Source organism: Psammomys obesus, unplaced genomic scaffold (assembly GCF_907164565.1).
Source record: "Psammomys obesus unplaced genomic scaffold, mPsaObe1.curated_primary_1811, whole genome shotgun sequence".
In the NCBI taxonomy this organism is placed as follows: domain Eukaryota; kingdom Metazoa; phylum Chordata; class Mammalia; order Rodentia; family Muridae; genus Psammomys; species Psammomys obesus.
In genome coordinates, this window is record NW_026596064.1 from 4,495,035 (window position 1) to 4,514,270 (window position 19,236).

The 19,236-nt window shown below is 45.2% G+C and overlaps 1 long non-coding RNA gene across 1 annotated transcript in view; it reads left to right on the plus strand.

The window, feature by feature from the left end:
- Positions 1 to 19,236, plus strand: part of LOC129689775 (uncharacterized) — a 48,555-nt gene that overhangs the window by 5,388 nt on the left and 23,931 nt on the right. The gene's annotated exons all lie outside the window — the stretch shown is intronic.

Genomic DNA, 19,236 nt, shown 5'->3' on the forward strand with positions numbered 1-19,236 from the left:
ATAGATAAAACTCTGAACACTTACCTAGCATTTGCCAGACTCTGGGCTCAGTTCTCAGCAAGAAGGAAAGCGTCTGAGGTTTGCACGGATGTCTGCATTGTACATGGCCAAACTCACAGTGTCTGGAAGAGTGCCTGGCATGTGATAGCTGCTGGGGACATATTTGCTGCCTGAAGAGGGGTGACATTGTTGACTGCAACCACAGGATTCGGACAAAAGGACTAGTGCTTTACAGCCTGGAGCATGCAGAGACCTGGACTGGATTGAGATTCCTCTGTACCTGCTATAGGTGGCATTGGCAGTCAGTCAGGTGACAGGGTAAAGACTAAGGCTTGGGAATGATTGGGGCTTGCTGGATTAACCACGATAAAAATGATTGCAGGGCACTTCCTCCTGTACTCTTCTTCTCATGCATCCAGGTGGTTGGTTGTCCTTGAAGGCACCTCTGCCTTTTGGATGTACACCTGATTTCTCACCTGACGTTCATAGACTCTTAGACTTTTGTAAACCTTATTCTCAAGGGCAACGATCCACTCTATGCCATGAAGAAATTTTGAGGTTTTTTTTTCTTCTTATTTTACCTTATCTACCCCATGATAAGTATGACAGTAAATAGCTTATATCTTATATTAAGTTCAGTAATATGTCCTGTGTGATTACCACACATCAGGCAGAAATGCTGCATGCAGACTTACAAGGAAACTTAAGATAGACCGAAGCAGGAGAGGCTGAGGCCAGAACTGTTACTGCGACCCCAGGTGGTCAGCCACACCCTTCTCACTGTTCCCTCTTGCTGCTTTCTCATCACTTCCCTGAGAAAAACATATTCCATGAACACTGAAGCTCCCAGGCAGAAGGAGATGCCTAAGCTGACCGTGAGGGCCCGCCTTCCAAGTGTGGGCTAGGGTCTTGGCAGTCAGCCTTGTCCTGATTTCACAGATGAGGAAACAGGAAAGACAGATTTGCTCGGTAGCCCCTGGCCCTTATTCCCAAGTAGGCCTTTCCTCCAAGGTCTTTGAATGCCCAGTTTGCTCTGTAGGGCACCAGAGTACCTCCTCACCCCAGGGGTTGGGTCATGACTTAGAGACCATTGTGTCTCAGGCTTGAAATTTTACTTGGTACTTTACAGATTGAGGCGGTGGCTCAGTTACAGTCAGCATGGTTTGGGATTTATTCATCTTACGGCTTTTGATGCCTGCTACTGGCTCACAAGAACCAGACTCCCAAATCTCTTCTGTCTTCTGCTATTCTTGAGACAGCCCTTGTCACTGTTCCCCAGTATTCAAGTATTTATTTTTTAAGACTGTCTCATTATGTAGCCTTACCTGGCCTGGAACTCCCTATGTGGGCCAGCCAGGCCTTCAACTTGCAGAGATCCTCCTGTCTCTGCCTCTTTAGTGCTGAGATTAGAGGTGATTTTTTCCTTGTCTCTTTAAACCGGCAAACCAGGACTCATCCCTCAAAGCCCATTGGTGCTTCATTGCCTTCAATAGCACTTGTAATGTGGCAAATGCATTTCATAATCCTTTTTACTACTAGTTCCCGGTTGTAACTCAGGAATATGTAGGTAAGATCTGTCTTGCCTGGCAGAGAGTGGGCAAGAAGTCCCGTGTGAGGAAACCTTCCCACCAAGGCACGAGTCTTTGAGTGGCAGAGTGAGAACTGGACTCATGTGAACATGAGATGGTTGTTGTCCGGGTCCTTGCTGCAGACATGCAGGCAGGGAACAGTGATTTCACTGCGACTTATAGCGGCATTAGCCGCCTGTGTTTAGAAGGTTATATGAAAGGTGACACTTGGGCCTGTGGAGCCCAAAGGCCTGGGTTTTAGTGGGCTGTCACCAGTGGCTTTTGTTGTAGGGAAAACAAAGTGTACTTTTGAGCCCACTCATAGGTTCGATGATCTTAGGTCAGCATTGGAACATTCCTGGGCTTCAGTTACTTTCAGAGGGACCCTATGATATACCAGGATGCATTTGTAAAGATGAGAGAAATTCCAGTGCTTCACGAGTGCCAGCAGCTTGTGTGTCTGAGTAACTGACTTTACAGATGTTTTGTGAGGACCTAGATCTCCATGTAGTGCCAGATAGTATGGAGATAAGGACAACTCAGGGTGCCCAGCATGGCACCTGGCACCTGTGGTGACACTCTGCCAGATGTGACGAGATGGCATTTAGATGTCAGCACCTCTGTGACCAAGTCCTGCTTCTACTATTTAATAGGAGGACTTCCTCCAGGCATGCCTTTGGGACCTCTTGCCCATAAGCACGAGGATGTAGCATGCTCCCCATGTGTGAGGCATTCTCAGGCATTTCCAGCTGTTGAGAATATTCAGGGAACAGCCGTGCACAGTCCCTCCTTCCACCATGACAATCTTCCTCCATCGTGGGCTTTATCTGTGTTATGTTTGCATCAGATTTTCTTCCGTAGTAATTGGCTGTGAAGTGGCCTCCCATCACTCCAGGACAGCCTTCTGTGGTTGAGATGGAAGGCTATCATTGAAGGGTGGGGCCAGGCTTTCCACACAGTGTGATGTGTCATGTAAACTAGATGATCAGGCCAGGCCAGGTCACTGGTCTTTGGTGGCTCATCGCTCTCAGCACAGTCTCTTTTCTGCTGTTCCCTGTGTGTCTTTGTTGCTTAGTCTGGTAGTTAGCAGTTGAGTGTTGGCCTGCAGAGAGCTTTGGGGCAGGATGGGGGATGGGGAGAGGTGCAAGTGAAGTGCTTCTGGAGTGGCTGGGATTACAGCCTGGTGCCGTCAGGCACGGCTGAAAAACGTGTGTGTGTGTGTGTGTGTGTGTGTGTGTGTATTAAAAGATTTCCATCTTCAAGGTTAGCCACAGTTTTTGTACATGTCAAAACCTCTGCAGCAGGCTGGGGAGATGATGGTTCACCAGGTAAGGCAGTGATCTGTGCATGTGTGCTGTGCACACACACAACACAGAAAGTAAGTAAGTAAATAATTGTAATAAAATTAAAAGCAGGCCTGCAGCTACCTCATGGGTGAAGCAGCAGCCGTCATCTCTAGCTGTCCTGATTCCGCCTAGACCCTTGCTCCCTCCTATCAGCAGTACACTGATTTGAAGGATCACTTACAGGTCGTTCTACCTGCCTGTGAAGCTTGCGTATGGCCTTGTAAGTGATGTGCATACCGCCACACCTGAGTTAAGGACTCAGAAAACACCTGCTGTCTTCTCTCAGGTTGACTGGGAGGGCTTCGTTTCTGGCTGTTTGAAGGTGATGGACCTCAAGGTTGTAACTACATCGTTTATGCCGATGCCGACAGCTAAAAGTGTGTTACCTAGACTATGTGAAAGCGCTGTGAGGGGAATGGAAGAGGCGCACTGAGCTGGGGCATGTCAAGAGCTTCCTGTGAGTGCCTGGGCTTGTTGAGATGTTGGAAGATGGGAGGACTTAGGCTGAGATTGGGACTGGCAGCCGAAATTGCTCTCGCTGCTACGAGTTCGGAAAGATTGATTCTCTCCTGTGTACTTTAGCTGGGTTCCTGGATCTGTTATTTTCCACGCTGTGGTCCACCCTGATAACGATCCCTAACTGTAACTGTGGGAGCCCAGTGCTGTAATGAATAAAGTGCCAGGCGCTCACAGTGCCGTCCCCACTTACTGTTTCTAATGAGCCTCTCCACTAAGTTCCGCCTTGTGTACCTTCCATGAAGAAAACAGTTTTGTTGGCACCTGGGCCTTCGGTCTTGTTTGGTATGAGAAGGAATCACTTTCAGGGACGATAGTGAGGTGTAGCCATCCAGAGGGCAGGGTGTTCTCTGAGTCATGGGAAAGGTAAACTCTGTGGTGACCAGGCAGGTAAGTGGTACCTTTTCTTAGACTGAGGTGAAAGGGAGGTCAGCCTTCCAGTAGTTTCTCATGTCTACCCTAAAAGTCTTTTTCTCTTTTTTTTCCTTGCCTGGAGTTTAGCCAGTTCACTTGAGAGTATTAGCATTGGCAGTAGGACAGAACCTTAGAGGTATAATATGTTTACCCAACAATTTGACCCGTTTGCGTATCCATTCATTCAGCAGCACCAGGTGACCTTATAAACATATGAACATCTTAGTTGCTGTGATAAGACACCATGACCAAAAGCAGCTTGGGGAGGAAAGGGTTTATAATTTCAGGTCCCAATACAGCCCCTCACCAAGGGAAGTCGGGGTAGGAACTTGAGGCAGGAACTGAAGCAGAAACCCGGGCTTGCTCAGTCTGCTTTCTTATACGACTCTGCATCCCCTCTCCCTGCAGTGGGATGGCCCACCCACATCAGTCACCAATCAAGAAGGTCCACCATAGACTTGCCTACAGGCCAATAAAATTAACAGGTCTGGGTTTCTTTTCCCCAGATCTGTGTAGGTCTGTGTCGACAAAAACGAACAAACACTGGAACTAGCATGGCTTTGGGAATTGGAAACCTGAGTGCTGGGTGAGACTCTACCTCTAGGTGATCGTTTAAGTTGCCAAGGCAGTATGTACATGGGAGAGTATGTCAGGAAGACCATGAGTTCTGGATCAGCCTGGGCTACAGCAGGAAAGACCCGTGTTAGAGGAAAAAAGTGCAAATTTGTGTAGATGCTGTCTGCTGCCTGTGATTTGCTGGTGACTATCTCCAGCGCCCTTTACAGGGAAGCTCCTTGTCTGGAAGCATTGTTTTTTGAGTGGGCATGGAAGTCAGAATGGGAATTTGGTGAGCTGGGAAGGAGAGGGAATTTACAGGGGGAAGAATTTATAGGGGAAGAGACATTTTGGTGAGGAACTGCATGTTGTGTGGGAAGATTGGACTTATGGGGGTGGACTGCACGGCAGAGAGGCCATGCAGATGGTGGGTGTGAGCCTAACTGTGAAGTGACCTTGTATTCCTCTGCCCAGTGCCTTAGTCACTGTTCTTTAGCTGTGAAGGGACATCATGACCAAGGCAACTTAAAAAAGATCGCATTTAATTGCGCCCCAGCTTACAGTTTCAGAGGGTTGGTCTGTGGCTATGGTGGGAAGTGTGGCAGCAGGCAGGGTGGTGGAGAAGAAGCTCAGGGCTCATATCTGACCCACAAGTTTCAGGCAGAAAAGGGGGATTCTGAGCTGCCCATTCCCAGCTGCACATCTATGGACACAAGGCCCTTTCTCATCAAACAGGGCCACACCTTCTGATCCTTCACCAACAGTTCACCAACTTGGGAGCAAGCATTCAAACACCTGGGCCAATGGGGGCATTCTCATTTCAACCACCACAAAGGGTAGCAAAGGGTGACAAATGTAAAGGTGTTGAAAGAACTATTCTTAAGGGCAATACCAACCCTTTGTTATCTTGTAAAGATCCCTGGTAACCTCTTCTGAGTATGGTGGGCTCTTTGGGAGATAATGACTCCTATCTTTGAAGAAAATTGACAGTTTACGTTGGAATATTACAGTTTAAATTCTGACTGTGTTGTGAAGAGTATTCTGAAAGTGTAGAGTGTTCTACAACCCAGACTTTTCTTTTCTTTTTGTTTTTAATTCCTGGGAAAATATACTTTGAACATCTTTCTGCCTTTGTACCTTCCTTTTTCCTTTCTTTCTTTATTGGTGGGGCTTGGGATCAAACCTAAGCCCTTGTGCTTACTAGACAAGTGTTTTTCCACTGAGTTACTCTCCTTGAAGACTAATGACCAGGGAGGTTACAATATCAGGAAAGCAGGAGACACTTGAGACATGACATTTGTGATATTAAATTTATCCCAACACTCAGGAGACAGAGGCAGGTGTATCTCTGAGTTCAAGGCCAGCCTGGTCTACAAAGCAAGTCCAGGACATCCAGGCCTCTGAGAGAAACCCTGTCTCAAAAATAAAAATGAAAAAACAAACAAACAAACAAACAAACAAAAAACAAACCCCAAACCAACCAACCAACCAACCAAACAAACAAAAAACTGTTACCAAGTTGTATCTATGTAAGAAAACCTAAAAGAGTTTATATTCTGGTTTTCAGTCTTGTATATACTTCCTCCCTAGATGAGCTTTGATGCACACTCATTCTTTTTGTTTTGTTTTATTTTGGCAGGCTTCTTCCTACGTAGCCAGGCTGACCTTGAACTTGTGATTCTCCTGCCTCAACCTCCAGAGTGCTGTATGTGTTGCCACATTCATTCCAAAATGAATAAAGTCAGTAGTATAACAGGACCAGAAAAGAGAAAGATCATAATCCAAGTAGATTGGATTGATTATAAACCCATTTGGGCATGTTTTTGGTAAATTGGAAGGACAGATGACATATTTTCCCATTAAATAAAATAGTCAATTTAGATTTAATAAAGCAGTTATCTTCAGGTAATAAAAATTCAACTAACTTGCCATAACTATCTTGTTTAAAGTCAATTAAGAGCCTCATATTCCTCACTTGCTGGGTGAAATTTAATAGAACTTCAGTTAAGCATTTATTGCTTATTTAATTCAAAATTAAGTTAATCACCACAGTTAGTAACAACCACTGAGTATTTAATTAACATTCAGCAAACTATCTTATTAAGTCTAAATTAGATACAGAAAGGTCTTGTTTATCCCCATCCATCTCCTTGTGCCACGTCTCTCACCTCTTGCCCCCAGCTGCCCCTGAAGGGCAGTTGATGTTCTCATGCCTTTTCCTTTTCTCATCTTTCATTTTCTTCTGGTTGATTACTCAGCTTGTGTAAAGGATGAGACAGGGCAGGGGCCTTTGTGGGAACTTCTGGTTGACATACAGCTGAGAAGCTTTTCCATTTGATGCCTTTCCACTCTGCTTTTCAAGGATTATTGAGTGCCTCCTCTGCCTGAGTTATACTTTTAAACACTAAGGAAGAAACAGTGAAGGTCGTCTTGACATTTTGGTTTTTCTTATCTAATGGAGAGGAGTTGGTTCAGTTCATTCATGAAACAAGTAGTGAGTAGGGCCACTTTATCGGGTACTCAGAGGTGTTCAGACGAGAGTCTGTCATTAAGGAGGGCACGGAGTCTAGAGTGGTAGGTGCTGCATAAGATGGCATCTTAGAATGAATGCTAGGAATCTCTGAGACCTCTTTTCCCAGTGTACCTAGCTGCTCTCCGAATACAATATGGGAAAGTCCAAGTTAAGTAAAACTAAATGGTTATCTTTACCCTGAACTTTTCTGAATCTTTAGTAAACTTGAAAAAGCGTTGTTTCCCAGTGAGTGTACTCCCTCTCCCTTTCCTCACTGAGAACATTTTGTAGCTTTGGCGATCTAGTTTGCCTTGGTAAAGCTGCTTTGGATTGTGGTTCCCGCCTCCTACCTCTCTGAGCCAAGATGTAGGCATCTGCTCTAGTAGCCACGAAAGAGAATCAGCTGTCCTGTTCTGCATGATTTCTGACCTCAGAAGCAGTGTGGATGCTGGTGTGGACAAACAGCAGATTTTTCTCATGGTGAGAGGTGGATCTTACAGATGAAGACTTTGTGTAAGGAGAGTAACTTGGCATGGAGCCAAATAATCACCGTGCTGCTTTCGTGAAGATTGCTAACATGCCTTAGGTTAGTTTTTAATCACAGCTTGAGTCTGGAGGGCAAGAGGCAGGAGACCATTTGGTACCCAACTCCTCTGCTTTGGGTTCTGCTCCAGCTGAGCAACTGCCATCTGCAGGAGTGATCGCTGCATATTCTGCAGTGATCATTCTGCATATCATGCCGTGCCTGAGGCAGAGCCAGGTCCTTAAGAGCATGCAGCCTGGCTTGAGAGTCAGTCTTGACTCCTCGGTGGGCAGCTTCATTATTAGAAGTCAGTTTCCATTTATTCTGTTATATATCACTCCTCCATCTTTCCATTCTCCCTAGCTTTTCTGATTCTGGTTAATCACCTGGTTTTTCAGTTTTTTTTATTTGTGTGATCATTTTCATTTAAGTCCAGCTATTCTGTCATATATCCTGTTGTATGTTTCACCACAAATAATTCTACCAATTTTGTTTCTAGTAGAAACCAGCAGATGGGAAATGCTCTATGATATGGTGATAATCTACAAAATGTGGTCCTCCGTAGCTCTGAAGAGATGGCCCCAGGATGCATTTGTTTAGTCTCTGCAGTATTCCCCTGGTTTCCATACCTGTAAAGAAACAGGTATCTGGAGAGGAACTGGGAGACTTTTCCTCGTTCTATTTTTAAGCATGAATATTCCCTTATTTAAGTCTATTTACCCATCAATGACATGTCAGGATTAGGCTCAGGAGCACTTCAGTCCCATCTAAGTAGAAAGGGTATATTTCAAGTAGAAATTGCTGAGTTTTAACATTTAGTATGTCAACATTAGCTCCAGTAAACCTGCATTGTTGATGAGACCATTGTTGAGCTTGGCTTTCCGAGGAAGCTTGTATAGTGAGTGTAGCTGAGTGCTCACACTTAGGAGGCTGACATTCCATGGATTCCACACTGTGCCTAAGTCTCCTGTACTGCAGCTTGTAGATTGATTTTCTTTGTGTTGGCTTTTAGTTACGCCTCTGTCACCTGGCTTGACTTTTCTTTGTCTACTTAGGAACCTTGTAAAGACAAATAGCTGCAATTTTGGGTCAGACCGAAGGAGGTTTTAGATCTGGCCAGCCACTAATCTTTCTGAGGGACAATCAGCTCTTCAGAACCACTATTTATTCAGCATCATTGTTCAGTGAGCGAGGCTGGTGTTGTCCCTTACGTAACCCATGGTGGAAGTAAGGAGAAAAAAAAATCTTCAGATTGAGCAAGATATTGTTAGTTGCTCCTATGACTCTTTTTTTTTTTTTTTTTTGAGACACTGTGTAATCTTGGCTGTCCTGGAACTCACCCTGTGGACCAAGCTGGCCTCCAACTCAGAGATTCACTTGCCACACCCAGCATGATCCTTCTACTCTTGAGTACCTAGCAAAATTAATAATCATTACTTTGCATTGCAAACCCTGGAAGATCAAACAGAATTGTGCTTAATGTCACCATGTTCTTGAACTGACACTTCAGGAGTGCGGTACCATCAGGTGGCAGGCTGGAGGCCATCTTGTGAACTAGGGGGTGCAAGTTTTCTAGAACCCTGTCCCAGAAAAGGCAGCGTGCACAGGACAAGTACAGGGATGTGCTTTGATGTGGGAAGGCCATTGATAATGGCAATGTAGTCTGGTTCTCCTGTAGAGATTTGCAGAATTTGCCTTAAGAAGCTTTTCGTTGAGTGTGAATATTCAGCGTAGTATTCACTGTTCGTCTCTTGTGATGAGTTTTTTGTTAGATCTAGATAGGCCGGCCACTTGAAAGCCTTTGGAAGATGCTGGTTTAATAGGCAGCGCTGAAGAGCAGGGGTTTGTTTCCTGGGCTGATCTATCTAGATTTGCACCCGGCTGTGTACTAATGTGTCGTCTTGTTACTTTGTCTCTTTAGGCCTCTGTTCTTTCATCCATAAAATGAGACTCTGAAAACCGTGTCTCACATTGTTGGCAGAATAAAGGAGTTCATGCATGTTAGGCACTGTTGTTATGTCTTCTCCCTGTGGCGTCACAGAACAGTGATTTGAACTCAGTGAGAGACCACATAGATGAATGGGGATCATTTGTTGTTATTGTTCTCTCAGCACATAAACCTACAGTTTTGTGGACAGGAAAAGCTGTGAGCACTGTGGAGTGAATTTCCATACACTTCACCCCAGGGTTCCACAGTTTTGACATCTTCTGTTGCTATTGAGTATTGGTTGAAACTGAGAAGCTGCCGTTGGTACACTCCTATGACCTGCTTTCTGTACTCACCCTGTGTTGACTGCACCAGGTTCTCCTTGAGTTACAGCCCTGGTTACCATGTTATATGAAGTTCTCATCTGTCCCCAGTCAAGACTGGTTTTAAGGTTTTCATTTACTCTGCTATTCAGAAGAAGATTCTTTACGGGAAAGCCTGGTATAGCGTCTGATGTCGAGTGAATAACGTGGGCTGGCTAAGAATGCAGTGGAATGGGGCCTACCTTTCCTCCTGCTCCTTTTGTCCTTGAAGGGACTCTGGTAAAGCAGTCCATGCCCTTGCTTTCAGTGGAAGGAGACAAACCCTAGAGGAGGCGACAGGAAGGCCCTAGGCATTCCTTGAGTGCTGCTGTTGATTGAAGGAGTGAGCAGAACCCCCCAAACTCCCAGAAATCTGCATTTGGATTCAAGCTCTTCACCACCCTCCTCCTCCTCTTCAGAATAGGCTCAGTGTCCTGCCATGTATTAAAAGATTCACCTGCACATTACACCAATTTTACCTGTGAGGGGTTTTTATCAGCAACAGCTCAGAACACATTATTTTCCCAAGACATGTTTGCAAAAGAAGCCCTGAAAAGTAGGCACTACCCCTCAAAGTTAATTCAAGAAGACTGGGGGGAAGTTGATGAAAAACCAGGACTACTCATTCATGAGGAAGTCTGTGCTACCCGGAGTGGAACCAGTGTTTGAGCTTCTGATAAGCAAGATGTACTGTCTGTTTTATTCCTGGAATCTTTTATCATATAATACAACCTTATGTGGCAGCCTGATTTTCACACAAATTGGATCCCAAAACTTCTTACAGGAATTAAAAATACAAACCCGTGGGCAGTATGTGTTTTATAAATTACACAAAACAGAAGTGTAAAAGACATGGCGTAGTAAGAACAGTGGAGCCTGTGCTGGCCACTAGCTGGTACCTAGAGGGATTCGTGGATGAGGCAGCAGGAATGGCATAGGAGCTGGGAAGCCTCGGCAGGCAGTAAAAGCACAGCTCTGTCCTCAGTGCCAGCAGCATTGGAGCGGGGTGTCCTGCAGAGGAGAGTGGGGACCAGGGGTGCAGTAGAGGCTGAACTCCTGGGCAGAGAGTCCTTTGTATATCTTTCTTGTCTTGCTATTGAGTGGAGCCCCCTGACTTTGGAACTTCCACACCACACCTTTCTCTCTCTCTCTCTCTCTCTCTCTCTCTCTCTCTCTCTCTCTCTCTCCCTCTCTTCCTCTCCCAGTTTGTCCTTAGTTTGGGTTACTCTTCCTTTTCATCAACATGATAATACAGTCTCCATGAAGGAAGCCACGCTTCCTGAATATCTACCCTACACAGGAAACAGTTATTTTTTCTTATCTCCCATGAAATTTTTCTTTACTGCTGGGCACTTCCTGGCTTTTATTGTAGTTGCCCATTGGCCTGTCTCAGCTTTGGCTTTTAAGTTCATTAGAACGTTCATTCCTGCCTGGATTTGGACGGACATTCAGTATACACTTGAAGGATCGATGGATGGATGCATGCAAGGATAGATACAAGACAGATGGGTAGGTTTAAGTTCTTCAGGCTAAATTCAAGACTTAGTTCTTTTAGAGTAGGGTTTTAGCTGGTACCACAATACTAAGGTGTTCATTCATTCATTCATTCCATGGTAATTTCAGGTACTAGGTCAAGAATTGTGGATTTAATAATCCTTAGTAGTTTTGTGGTATATTATCATACTTTTAAGCTTCGTCTGATTGTTCTATTCTTTTTAATTCAGATATTCTTCTGAACTCGGGCTGGCATTGAACTCGTTATGTAGCTGAGGTTGGCCTTGCCTCTTTCTTCCTAATGTGGGGTTTACAGGAGTACATTGTTTTGTTTTGCTGGGATTATTTTACCATTTTGATACATAAGGACCAAACAAGAAATGATTTGTTATGTCTACATGTATCTCTGGCATACAAAGCAAATGCTCTAACTCACTCCAGTGGGTTTGTATTAAGAAAGAGACCACTGGGTTTACAAAGACCCCATTTCTAAGATTTTAGAGTAATTCCTTATTGACTTACCCCAGGAATAAACCCCTTACAGTTTTTTTTTTTTTTTTTTTTTTTTTTTTAAGATAGTGCCTTATGCCTGTGTTTAAAAGGCTGATTGTCCTTTACGTTTTGATTTTTCTTTTTAGGAACAGTGACAGAATATGTACCTCTGAGGTGGTAAACAGAGTAAAGTTCCCTGGAGGAAACTGATCATATCTTATGTCCTTCTGTATTAATCACAGGAGGAAGCCGTCAAACTCAATCATATGTACTACCCAGCTAACGTACCGTTCATACCAGATCAGAGTGGAAGGGTGGCATGTGTGTGTGTGTGTGTGTGTTTGTGTGTGTGTGTGTATGTGTGTGTGTATTTGTGTTTTGGGTGGCAGGGGTGGTGCTGATGCCAAGCCAAGGAAGCCTGAATTGCTGGTAGAGCTGGAAGGGTCATGAGACTATGACCCTTTTCCGGTGGTTCTCACAGTAGGTGCATCAGCCACTGGTGGGTGTTCTGGGCTCTCCCCGCCTCCCAGGAGCCTTTAACAAGATGATTAGGTAGGGGTCATGTATGTGGATTTCTAACAAGCTCATGGGTACCGCCAATGCTGATGAGAACTGATGATCAAATCCAGCTGCTGGTCCCCTCCCCCTTTCTTATTAAAAACAAATAGATGGAGAGACTAGACTCTGAACCTCTGTGGGAAGGATTGGCTTGCCAGGTCAGTTACAGTCAAACCACAGGTGCTGATTCTAGACCATGCCCTACCGTCACCAGCAGTACTCAAGAAATGATGCTAATCCTACCTCTAACCTCAGAGTCAAACATCAGTTTCATTAACTTTTACTGAGTCTGATTATCTTTTCAAGGCCTTCTGTTTGGTTCTCTCAAACTAAGTGTTTACATGGACTTACCTTCTATTCATTGGCCATTGATGTGCATTTGGATGTGTGTTTAGATTAAAGGTTTTGTACCATAGATTGTCTAGCACAGATAATGGGTCAGACTGTCAGTAATTTGTTTTGTAGTACCTAACCTAACAGCAAGGGTAGTCTTTTCCTCCCATGGGTATAGATAGAGGCCTAGGAAGATTCCTTCCCTTACTGAGCATAAGTCACCCTTAATATTTGGCTGTATCTTCTTGTGTACAGGTGGTTTTATGGAAGAGGCAACAAGAGGAGACAGCTAGGATGTAGTGAAATAAGCACAAAATTGGGAATTAAGAGAGCTGGAATCAAGCTCAGGTGTGGTCCTGGACAAGTACCACTCTGACCAGCAATTTGAAGTGGGTAGTTGTAGGGACTAGACAGTAGGATAGACAGTAAGCAAGGGGCAGGATGGGAAGTGGAAAGAGGTGGGAACTTTGACTCTTTGACCCTTAGACTTTTGATGGCTGAGCTATCTCTGTGGACCAAGAAGTATCACCAGATACGGAGTACGAGACTGACACGGAATTACTCAGATGGGGAAGGGTCCTGGTAGAAAGCCTGGGCACCCAAAGCATGGCATCTGAGGGGCAGCCAGACCTAGGGTTTGCCCACTGACAGGTGAGTGTGTGGCCCAGCCCAGGGAGAGGCTTACTCCAATTTCAAGAGGAAGTCTGCCTTCCATGGCAAGGCTGCTTGCTGCCAGAGAGGGAAGGCTCCTTGAGGTGAGGTTATCCTATCTGTACAGTATGGTGGAGGGCATCTGCTATAGACTTTGGTCGTGAGAAACATCCCCAGGTCTGTGTCCCAGATTATGTTTGTGGATAGGGAAACTTCTGTGGTTCTCTTCCATTCTGGACTTTGGCACCTTGATTTCTGAGTACCTGGGCTACTGAAATTTTGCCAACTTGACTCAGAGTAGAGACAGCTTGGAAGAGGGATCCTCAGCTGAAGAGTTGCCTCCATTAGAGTCTGTGGCATGTTTTCTTGTGTGCTAATTGATGTAGGAGGGTCAAGCCCACTGTGGTTGGTGCCATCCCCCTCCCCAGACAGGTGATTATAGAGTGTATAAGAAAGGTAGCTGATCAAGAACTTGGGTGCAAGGTAGTAAGCAGCATTCCACAGTTCTGGCCTCCTGATTCCTGCCCTATCTCCTGCCCTGACTTCTCCCAGCTCTAGGTTGTGAGATGTAGAAACCCCTTTTCTCCCCAGTTGGCTTTGGCCAGTGATTATCACAGCAGCGAGAATCTGAGTAGGGCAGCACTTGTAGCAGTGAAGGGATTGAGTCAGAAAGACTGGCCTTGACTGCCCTGTCTTTTGTGAGGGCTTTAGGCACACAGGGAGACCCAGAGGTTGGCTAGAAGTTAAGAATACTGAGAGATACAAAGTTAAGGTGTTCCAGGAACTTCCTCATATGTAAAGTGGGTGTGGTGATAGTGATTTTATTGACGTTGTTGATTCCATTTGGGCTGAAGATTGAAGAACTCTGCTGAGGGAAGGCACCTCATGTTCAAAAAAACACAGAACACTGTGTTCCAGTTACGTGAATGTTCCGGAGAGCTGGGGAGTATTCTGAGATGGACAAAAGAAGCTGCCCAGGGGACTCTGGCACATCTCTCTGGGAGAGGGCTTTGATAGTTGCTGTCCAAGGTGGGACAGTGGCACTGAAGTGATGACTGTGGACTCTGGTGTCATAGTTAAGAGTTCACTTGATGTGTGTTAAGCTCCGGCCCATTGGTTCATGTTCTTTTTTTTTTTTTTTTTTTAATTTTTCTTTCTTGTCCACATCTTTCTCTTTGCTGCGTGTGTGGACCCAAGAGACCAAAGAGATGACACTTGGTTTCTAAGTGTGAGAAGAATGAAACTGTTGTGGTCTCACTCCAGTTGGGTGTCAGGCTGTGATGGAAGTCCTGGGGTTTCCAGGTGCTCTTGTTCTTCATAGCGAGACCTCAGTGGTTCACCTTACTTCATAGGTCAGGGGACTGGTGCCGACTGGGAACCTGGCCCTAGTCAAGGTTACTGATGTGCTGATGTGGAAGTGCCCCTGGAAAAAATTCCATCATTCTCCTTTTTCTTTGCCAGTCCTTATTGTCCTCATTGTGCTGAGCCCCTAATAGGCTGCTGATTTGTGTTTCTCCTCTCTGCTGCCAGGGGCTGCTCCAAGTACCTTGTTGGTGGCTGGCCTCTCACTTTTCCATGGAGTTGGAGTCTTTCTTCTCTGAGGTCCCTTCTGAAAGCAGCATAATCTCATTCCCACAATGCCTGTCTTCTGCCCACTCTCAGTTGCTTTTCCTTGGTTGATACTGTATTCCCAGCCACCATTTACCTCTCTGGTTCCTTTGACTCTTGGTCACACTGTTGATTACTCAGAGTGAGAAGCTAAAAAGAGGATGTTTTCATCTTTATTTTTTAAAGATTAATAGTGTACTGTGGCACGGTGAGGACACCTGTTGACCTTCTCCTTCCTGTCTGCCATTCCAGAGACTGGGTTCAGATGCGTGAAGTGTCCTGCTTGCCTGGATAGGCAGCTGTGTTCAGCACAGGGAACAGATATACAAGCAACATTGGGACAACACTGAAGTACTGTTAGATGGTTGAGAATGTGTTGTATGTGGAAGACGTTGCCCAGTAGTTGAGAGTCCATGAATATTGTAGCCTAGTGGTGATGTGGACATATTATGGCAGGGGGAGAGAGTGGCAGAGTCTAGATAGAGATAGATGGAGATTTTGAAAACATTGACGTGGGTCCTACATATTTAGAACCTTCCTCATTTCCTAAGAACCACAGAAGCATGTTGCCCTTTTGAATTTGCCACCCCTAAGGGCCACACAACTTAGTCTTCAGCAGTCACTTGCTTTAGTATTGTCTTGAGTGTAATTCTGTATTTGGCTTGCATTACCCCTATAGGCAGCCCTCTGTCATAGCTCTGCTCCTCCCCTCCCCAGACCCCTGTACTCACCCCACTAGTTCTCTTTCTTCCTTGTCCCCCCTCTTCCGGGCTTGGAGGATTGTCTAGACTTTACTTTGCTGTGGTTCCCTAAGAATCCAGAGCCCCTCCCTTCTGGGGTACCCATATCTGGGCCACTCTTATTTGCTTGGTACATTTTCTGCTCTGAGAGTTTCTCCTTGCTCTTACATTTCCATTTAAAGCCCTCTTGAGAGGCCTGAGTGTCTCCTGCCAGCAGCATTCCTTCTGCCTTACTGGAATCTGTCTTTGTATCCTGCTAGGAATCCAGTCATGAGTGGGCACCAGCAGACTCTCTGCAGCCTCCTGTCTCTTCCAAGACTGTGCCCTCCGGCTGTGGGAAGTGACATGGTAGCCCCATTTCACCTCACAGAGTCCAGCAATTAGTTTCTACCATCTTTTCTCTGCTCCCTTGAGGGGCCCTTTCCCTCTTCCACTTTTCATCCCTTTTTCCTGGTTCAACAGCTGGACAATGACACCCTCAGGCATGTCCTCTGTACCTATGCATAACAATCTTAAGTTACTTGTGAAGAGGCATATGTCTTTAGGAGGAAGCTAGAACTGTCTTTTAGAAATGCTTGGGCAAGAAATACTTTCATTTTCAGACACAAATATATGTATGGCCTTGTCAGAAAGAAATTAAGGAGAGCCATTTGTGAGGGGAAATGGGCCCAAGACGCTTAGTTCTCTTCTGCCCTGCCCATTGCATTTCAGTTCTGCTGCGATTAAGACCAATGCAAGCATTTCCCTTGCAGCTGCTAGCTGGCTTCCTGCCTTCTGCCTCACTGTCTTCCTTGGCTGTGGGTCAGATACTATAGGCCACACATCTTACTCTTGCCATCATCTGGCTCTGCCCTGGTGCCCAAGAGTTCCTTCCCCTTGCCCTTTTGACTGGCTCTCCGGCTTTGCTCCCCACCCCCACCCTTGAAGTGGCATTGCTTGTCCCATTGTCTTCCAGGCCTTTGTTAGCACATTTCCTTGCAGGCCCAAGGGAACGCCCCCTTCCTTCTGTCTGGTAAATGCCTGCTCATCCCTTAAAGCCCAGCACAGATGTATCCTCCTTCTTGAGTGTCATCTAACTCCCCCAGGAAAGAACAAAGGCAAAAACAAACCCAAAAAGTTTTATTATGTGTTGTATTTTTCTGTAATAAAAGTTGTACCACATGCTCATAATAGAAAAATTAAAAAACAAAACCATATAAAGAAAATGAAAATCACTCATAAATTCATGTTTTAGAGACAAACACTGTTTATGTTTTTAATATTCTTTTGTGAGTCATTGTTCTTATTTCTTTTTTTTTCTCTTATTTCTTTTTATGTATTTGTGTCATACTGAGTTCAGTCTTCTTGGGTGCATGGTTTTATGTGTCGTCACCAAGCAGTAGTGCATGAGGACCTTCTCATGGCGTGAAGGAGTCTCCACATACATAATAACTGCAGATTTTGCTGTCATAAGAGAACATGGTGATTTGTTTTCTACCACTGAACCACACTGTGATAAACTCCTGTGTTGAGTTACTGTCAGTGGTTTGTGTCTTCTGAGCTAGGTTATTGGGAGGTTCGCTTAATCACCTGAAGGGCAAGAGCTGTTTTGACCCTTAATTTCAAGAGAAACTTCTGGTCATTAGGTAAAGTTAGAAACATCTGGGAATGTACTAGTCGGAAAATAAAAACCACCTGTAGCTCCTTTGGTGACTGACACAAAATTTGGTGTGAATTTAATCTGTGTAACATCTCTCTTTTACCCAAGGGGTCTTAAGCTGCTTTCTGTAAAGGGCAAGATAAAAAATATATTAGTCTCTCGAGGAAAATATATTAAACTTTGTAGGGTGAAATTCTCTCTCTGTGTGTCTCTGTCTTGGCCCTGTGTAGGCCTAGCTGTCCTGGAACTTGCTGTGTAGACCAGGCTGGCCTCAGACTCTCAGAGATGTGACTGCTTCAGCCTCCCCAGTTCTGGCATGAAAGACACGCACCACCACATCTTGCCTTCCTCCTCCTCCTCTTGATCATTTTTAGGTCATTTTAAGATGTATGAGCTATTCCTGGGGAGTAGATCTATAAATACCATTTGCGGATCTTGTTCTCAAACATGGGGCTGTTAGCAGTGCTGTGAGTGGGGGCTGGGGCCGCCCCTCCCTCCTGTGGCATCTTGAGTAGTTCTTTTTAAAGAGCTCCACTCAGGTGAAGTCAGGATTTTTGCTTGACTGTGCACTATAAAAGAATTTCAGGATGAGTCATTGTGAAGCAGAGTTGGATTTCATTAAGAGATTTTTAACATACATTCAAGCATGGGTGTTAACTATCCCCCAACTTCTCAAGACAGCCATGTAAGCACCTTGGAACAGCTGTACTATGATCACTGGTTTCAAGGAGTCCTCTTTTCTATCTTGTATCCTTACCTCCCCCCCACCTTTTTTTGGGTAAATGAGATCACAGAGTGTTCCCTGAGGAGCCTTGGGTAGGATTGCAACCTGAAACCATGGGTTAGCAAAGGTTGCACAGGGGGGATTAAGGCTTGCCTTTTACTGAAAATTGAGTTTATAGTCATGCCTGGCCCCTAGAGAAATGAAAAGTTTACAGCTGGGAAAAGAGAAAGGCCAAACTTGGCCATAAGCGCTTAGGCCTCAAGCATGCTATTTTAATAATCTGAGGGTAGGTCTCCAGGAAGGAAGAGTATCTCTGTCTTGACAACCACCACAGCAGACTTGGTTAATTGTGTTGAGGTTCTTGACTTTTTGCTGGTGAGAGGTTTCTGCAGACTTCTGGGTGATGGGATCCTTTCTCCGTTTTCCTCTCTTGCCTCAGGACCATTCTGTAATTGCTCCCTTTTGCAATCGAACTACGTCATCATTGCTCCTCTCATGCTGGCCACATGTAATGAATAGCTTCCTACAGCGTGGCCACAGTGCCTCGACCTCTGATTCAGACCTGAAAGCACTTTTTATTGCAGTTCTTCGCTGAGATGTCCCTTGTCTGTTATCTGAGGTTTTTCCAGCCCAGCACATTCCCTGAATGAAACTTAGTAGATGCTTAGCAAATCTGTGTGGGAAGGATGCCCTAGGCCTCAGGTTTACCTCTGCCAAATGCTTGGGAACTTTGGTGTCAAGCTCTGATTCTTGAGTACAGTCAGATGGATTAGCGTTGCCATGGACCTCTTAGAAATGCAGCCCCACACTACTGTCTGCAACTTAACATATGTCACACTCGCACAGCATACCTGCCTTATACTTCATGTGAACATCATGCTTGCAAAGTTGCGCTCTGGGCCTCACCGCTTTTCTGGTAGGCCTTTACTTATTTGCAGGATCCCTACTCCATTCTTTCCAAGACTACAAGCCTAGTTTTAATTCAGGATCTCTGAGAAACAGGTCTGGCCCTTTAGAAGTGTGCCTTAGCCCTTCTGCCGAGCTGGCTAAAGGCCTCACAGACTCTGCCAGTGTTCTGTTGTACAGGTAAGAAAAGGGAGGCCTGCAGAGGTCGTTGGCATGCCAAGGTCACAGGGATTTTTAACAGCAAAGCTGGAGCTAGATCATGTGCCATTGGCTGTGGGTGCAGAACACCCGAACTGCTTGCCAACCTGCTGCATTGGTTTGGAGAGAGATCCCTTCCTTGCCTTTAGTATTCCAAGCCTGATGTGCCA